Source organism: Heterocephalus glaber, unplaced genomic scaffold (genome assembly GCF_053883595.1).
Source record: "Heterocephalus glaber isolate CG9 unplaced genomic scaffold, H.glaber_assembly_v1.0 deba00001806, whole genome shotgun sequence".
NCBI classification, from domain to species: domain Eukaryota; kingdom Metazoa; phylum Chordata; class Mammalia; order Rodentia; family Bathyergidae; genus Heterocephalus; species Heterocephalus glaber.
In genome coordinates, this window is record NW_028258481.1 from 9,501 (window position 1) to 16,456 (window position 6,956).

General features: G+C 41.0%; 1 pseudogene; it reads left to right on the top strand.

Annotated features, from left to right (window-relative positions):
• The first annotated feature begins 1,738 nt into the window (after positions 1–1,738).
• Positions 1,739–6,080, top strand: LOC147820673 (olfactory receptor 4C6-like; annotated as a pseudogene).
• Positions 6,081–6,956: the final 876 nt, after the last annotated feature.

Here is a 6,956-nt window from a genome sequence, read left to right on the forward strand (position 1 = left end):
AGCATAGAAATATCTTTCAAAATATAAAAAATTATCAATTGATTTAACTTCACTAAACAAGTGCATATATACCTAGTACTCTAAAAGCACATCAGTCATTCACAATTAATATGTTTGCTTTATCTGTAAGTGATGTTTATTCCTTGCATAGAAAACTTGAGTTAGAAATGTGATTTCATACTTTGTGTTTTAACTTGAGTTAGATCAAACTACTTTATTTGTACTACTTTTATATCTTTGAGCAACTTTAAAAAAATTAAAATGAATGAGCCTCTATTAAACAAAGAATTGGTAAACAGAATGCATGATTCCCAAAAAGTACCCGTAGGTGTGACATAGGAAGGACACTTGGTGGCAGCGGGGGCAATGCTGGTGGTTTAAATCCTGGCTGTCATTTTGGTGCAGTGGCTGCAACCCAGGCAGAGGCTACTGTCATTATAGACCCTAAATTTAAAAATGACAACAGCATTGCTGTCTCCAAAGTGTACAATCTAACCAAGTTAGTTGCTTTTCCACTAACTGTTCCTTACATTTCCTGATAAGAAGGAGCAATTAGGAAGATATTTTAAGGGTTTTCACACACACACACACACACACACACACACACAGACACTCACACTCAAATAGAATAGAACAATATCAGCCACAGTTATTTTTCCTCGAATTCAAATTCCAACCATGCCACTCACCAATTCTGTTATCTTAAACATGTGACAAAACCTCAGTATGGCAAATGCTAATTGCTTTAATTAATTTCATTTTGAAAGAATATATTGATGATTCTTAGAGAAATATAATTGCCCTGACATTTTATCTAATAGCTTAAATGTTTGTTCAAACATTTTATAAATTATTCTTTAGTAAATAATATATGCTTATAAGATAATAAATATAAACTTAATAAAATTTAAAATTAGTAAATGGATATAAAGTAGAAAAACAAATGAAACAGAAAAAACAAATCTACTGTATTACTGATGAGACTATATAAATTTCAGAGAGAGAATTTATCAATGCCTTTTCACAATTAGAATGTTCAAACACTTGATTCTGAAGTCCTATTGCAAAAAGTTGTCTCACAGAACTACTTAGATCAATTTAATTGATATGTCCATGTTAATATGTATGTCAATAAAAAGGCATGAAGTATACATTCATACAGACAAACATGCAAAAGTTGTCACTGCAGCATCGTTGGAGTAGCACAAATTAGAAATAGTATAAATATTTGTATATTGGCATGGGGTCTATGGATGATAAATTAGTCATTAAAATATAAGCCACAGACTATATTTACACACGTGCAGTGACCTATGATGCTGCAATAACATTATTAAGTTGCAAATTCAATAACTCCAAGTAGCTGCAGGTCTGAGAGAGCACACGACTGTCACCCAGTAGCGCAGCTGCAAGTGTGCCCCAAGTCACCCTGGAACCTGCTCACAGGACGTCTCTTCTGCCTTCTAGACCTTCCCTCTCATTGTCCCCCGGTCTTCCCTTCTCCTAGGAAGGTCTAGCTTGAAGGATTAATTTGTTTATTCCTCTTTCATTTCAGTTACTTATATGGGCTCTTTTCTAAATCGACAAGTCCCACCTTCTCCATAAGGAAATGGGCCACATCAGATGAGTTTGTGATGCACTGGCTGTCTCCGTAAACACTTAGGGAAAGGAGGAAAGTGGAGTGAAGGCACTGATTATAATCATCCCTCTCTTCTCTAGCTCAGTCTCTTTAAAAGCGATGTCTCTTCTTCCATCGCAGGGGAAGAAGGCATCCCAAAGGCAGCTGATGGTGTCTCTCAGCACTGAACTGCAAGTCAAGGTGCTGTCAGTTTCTGAGATTTGGCTGAAGAAGGTCTCAGAAGACAAAATATTAAAGACAACAGCCAGTACATGATGGAGAAACAACCAGACTTTGCTCACAGATTTGCTGTCGAGCCTCGGGCATGGGGCAGCACCAGCCTGATGTGGCCTCTCCTGTGCCTCAGTTTCCCCCAGTGATAAAATGCCTTGGACTGTATGGGACCTAATATATCCTGTGAGACAGGAGGCGAAAGTATTGGGAGGGCTCTGCAAAGTGGGGCAGTTAATAAACTGTGCTGAGGAATTATCACATGCCTGCCTGGAAAACAAAGACAGAGGCGAAAGAAGTCACACCATCGCTCTAAGCCTCAGTTGCTGCTTTGGAAAATTCAGACAATCACAATACCTCATAGTGGCTGCTTGTGATGACTGAGTGAGCAGAAGCCCCTTGCGGCTTGCCTGGAGTGAGTAAGCAGTACAAACAGGGCAGCTGTGGTTCCTACAGTGCACTCACTACAGCAGAAATCCAAGCCTGGGGACACTGAGATTGCAAAGCAGGTTTGCTGTATCCTATCTAGGACTCGGGGGGAAAGTTTGCTGTAGCTGAGTCCAGAGATATTCCAAACACTGATTCCACAAAACACTAGTTCAATAATTGTATGCAAGAAATGCAAATACCAAGGCTTTAATTTTGCTTTACACTGGGCTGGGCGTAGTAATGGTGCTTACCGCGTGACATCCTGCATCCCCGACCAAAATCCAGCAGCATAGTCACCCTGCAAGTTTAAGTTTAAGCTCCGTCTAGGGGGGAAAGAAAGATGGAAGAAATGAATCGGGCTGATTCTGGTTCAAATTCGTTCTATTGTGGATTTAAAGCTTAGCTGTATCTTCACAGTTTGTAATCTCTATCAACAATTGCTATGTCAGTAGGGATTTTATAATCCCAATTCTTAAGTATATATTGATTGTTTAAAATTTAGAAGCAAAACAAATTTACAAAAGCATTAGCGTACTTACTGACTAAGAGCACAAGGAGGAAAATTCATTTCAGTGGATAGCTTTAAAGATAAAACAGGGTAGCAACTGTGTTGAACATCTCCAACATGGCACCAAGCACAATTAACCAGGGACACCATGTTGATATTTGTGAGCACTGAACTTGGAGTTGGAAAATGCAGTCCATATTAGAGCCTCACTGTTCACTGGGTAGGAAACCCGAGTTAAGTTTCCTAGCCTATGGGAGAGTCCATCTCTTTACCTGTAAAATGAAGCTAATTATAGGATGACTCTCCTGCCTGGAGTGTGGTAGGTTCCGGAAAGAAGGTGACTACCACAAATAACAGTCCTAAAGGTAGAAGAAGGAGGAGGAAAACCTGCTTCAAAGTGGAACAGCAACTTTTTAAAAAAATTAAATTCTTTTATTGGTACATTTTAGGTGTACAACACAATTACATTTCTCATTGGGAATTGTACCTTTACATGATGCATCTTGGTTCTTATTTTTTCCCCATTCCTAGCCCTCCCTTCACCCCCTCCACCCTTCCCTATTTACAAAGACTTTATTTCCATTTTTTCCATTTCTCAGTATTTTTTCCTTTCCCTTCTTTCCTTTCCCCTGCCCCTCCAACTACCCCTACCCTTTTGGACCTTTTCTTCCTATTTTGCATTATCAATTATTCATTCTAATCATTGGTACATTTTAGGTATACAATAGAATGACATTCATCATTGGAAATTTGCACCTTTACATAATCTCTCTTGGTTCTTATTTTTCACCCTGGTCTAGCCCTCCCTTCAACCCCTCCAGTCCTCCCTATTTACAAAGATTTTGTTCCTATTTTTCCATTTTCTCATATTAATCCCATTCCCTTCTATCCTTTCCCCTAGGCCTCCCACTTCCTTCCCCTTTGCCCCTTTTCTTCCCATTTCACATTACCTATTATACGTTTTAGTCCTTATTTACACTTTCAGTTTCTCACACCAGAGAAACTATTCGGTATTTACATGTGTGTCCTATTTATTTCACTTAAGAGTATCACCTCAATGTGCATCCACTTAGCTATAAATGTCTTTAATTTCTCATTTTTTATGGCTGAGTAGTACTCCATTTTATAAAAAAACCACATTTTCTTGATCCAGTCTCCAGTTGATGGGCATTTGGGCTGTTTCCAAGTTTTAGCTATTACAAACTGTGCTGCTATGAACATGGGTGCACATATATCACTGTGGTATGATTCTTTTAATTCTTTGGAGAATATACTCAGCAGGGGAATAGCAGGATCAAATGGGACTTCCAGTCCTAGTTCTCTGAGGTATCTCCATACTGCTTTCCACAGTGCTTGCACCAGTCTACACTCCCACCAGCAGTGGAGCAGGGTTCCTCTTTCCCCACAGCCCCGCTAGCATTTGTTTTTGGTTGATTTCATGATAGCAGCCATTCTTTCTGGAGTGAAGTGGAATCTCAGTGTTGTTTTCATTTGCATCTCTCAAATGACCAGTGATGTTGAACATTTTTTCATGTATTTATTTGCTATTTCTACTTCTTTGTGTGAGAAATGTCTGTTCATTTCAGATGCCCATTTTCAGATTGGGTCTTTAAATTTGGGAGGTCTGATCTTTTTAAGTTCTTTATAGATTTGAGATAGTAGACCTTTGTCTGAGGAAGAGCAGGTGAAGATTTTTTCCCACATTGTGGGTTGTCTCTTCACACTGGTGGTGGTTTCTCTTGCTGTGCAGAAGCCTTTTAATAAGAAGAGATCTCACTTGTTGATTGTTTGTGCTAGTTCACGGGCAACTGAGGTTTTGTTCATAAAATCTTTTCCTACACCGATGTCTTCAAGGGTTCTACCTAACCTCTGTTCCAACTGGTTCAGAGTTTCTATTTGAATATTTAGATCTTTAATCCATTTTGATTTTAGTTTAGTGCATGGTGAGAGATACAGGTCTAGTTTTAATCTTTGGCAAGTTGAAGCCCAATTTTTCCAGCACCATTTATTAAAGAGGCTATCTTTCCTCCAGTGAGGGTGCTTGGCCCCTTTATTGAAGATGAGATGGCTGAGTGTGTCTGGTGTTGTTTGTGCATCTTCTAAGCTGTTCCACTGGTCCTCAGGTCTGTTTCTTTGCCAGTACCATGCTGGTGGAACAGCAACTTAAAGACAGGAGAAAAGGCAAGGGAAAGCATTGCCTTTATGAAGTATCTATCTGTAAATTCCTGATTTAGCCTATTTTCTTCAAGGTCAACTCTAGGATGGTGAATAAATAAATAAATAAGAAGCACCTTGGGACCCTGAAAATATAGGAAGCCAATTAATCAGTAATTATAAATTGTATGTTTCTTTTTCAGATTTCCCAAATCTCTTTTCTTAGGTTACCCACACCAGACAAAGGGGAAATGAAAGCAATGTGACAGAATTGATTCTTTTGGGTTTTACAGAGAACGCAGAGCTGCGGAAACTCTTTCCTGCTGTGTTTCTAATCATGCATGTGATCATCGTGCTGGTAAATCTGCTCATTGTGGCAACCATGAGCACAAGTCTGAGTCTGAGATCACCTCTGTACTTTTTTCTCAATTTTTGTCCCTTTGGATGCCACCTACTCCTCTGTCATTGCCCCAGAGCTGATTGTGGACTCCTGCTCTGACAGCACCGCCATCTCCTTTGAAGGCTGCATGGCCCAGCTCTTTGCAGAGCACTTCTTTGGCGGGGTGGGGGTCCTCCTCCTCATCGTGATGGCCTCTGACCGCTACGGGGCCATCTGCAAGCCCCTGTACTACGTGACCATCATGAGTCCTCGGATGTGTCCCTTGCTGTTGGGGGCAGCTTGGGCAGGGAGATTCCTGCATGCAACAGTTCAGCTTCTCTTCATGTATCAAATACCTTTCTGTGGTCCCAGTATCCCAGATCCCTTTATATGTGACTTGTTTCAGCTGCTGACCCCGGCCCTCATGGACACCCACACCCGGGGCTCCTGGTCATCCTCCACAGTGGCGTGATGTGCATGGCCATCTTCCTTTTACTCATCATCTCCTATGTAGTCATCCTGTGTTCTCTGCAGTCTCACAACCTCGAAGGGAGGCGAAAAGCCATTTCCACCTGTGGCTCCCAGCTCATGGTGGTCATGTTGTTCTTTGTGCCATGTATTTTCTTGTACATGAGGCCTGGGGCTACTTACCCCATTGAGAAAGCAATGCTGTGTCAGATTCCATCATCACCCCTGTGCTGAATCCCTTGATCTACACATTGAGAAATACAGAGGTGAAAAGTGCCATGAAGAAACTGTGAATGAAACAAGAGACTTAGACCAATGGGTTACTGTCTTGCTGCGAGCAGCATGTTTTCCATAAGATGTGATTCATCTTTTGCAAATGGGAAGTGGACCTAAAGATGGACAGAGAGGGATAGGAGGGGAGGAGGGGAGGAAGTGAAAAGAATGAGGATGTGTTACATGCCTGCACCAACTCCCCCAGTGAACGTAATCATGAAGTAATGCAGACAGGTGGTGATAAGAAACTGTAGATATAAAAACATCATTTGTTCAGAGATACATGGGAACTGAAACTGTTCATTCTCCACTGACAACAGAGGGGTCTTTTATAGTTAAAAATTTAAAAACCCTATCTTGTGATTCAGAGTAGTCAGAGTTCAGGTTTTATGACACTCTTCCACTTTTTCCTTGGCTGCAGACGCCCCTTGCCCTGTCCCGGAACTCTCTGGTTCATCCTCTCCTACCTCTACCTCTCCATGCACATCTTGAATTTCTCACCACTTCCCTCTCTGTGCCTCAGTCGCGTATGGTTTTGTTTTTTTCCCGAACTACCTAAGGTGCTAAGAAAGCCTTTTCTCTCCTCAGGGCTCCCGCTTCTCTCTGTCTTCAAATGGGGCCCTTCCCCTAAGGCGATGGCTTCTCTGACTTCACACTGAATGGACCATGTCAGTGAAGCCTTTCATGTAACTGTTCAAAGAGTCTGCCATTCCTGCCATTCTTCTCTAACTCCCACTCTCACTTCCTCAGTAGCAATGACCAAGTGCTCAGTCTTTCCATATAATTACCAGTGGCTTTAAGTATTTTCCGCCCCTCTCTAGATTGGAAGTTTGTGAGAGTCAGACTTCTGTTTCATGTGTGTTTTGTACTTACTAGGTTTGTAATAACTATCTGTT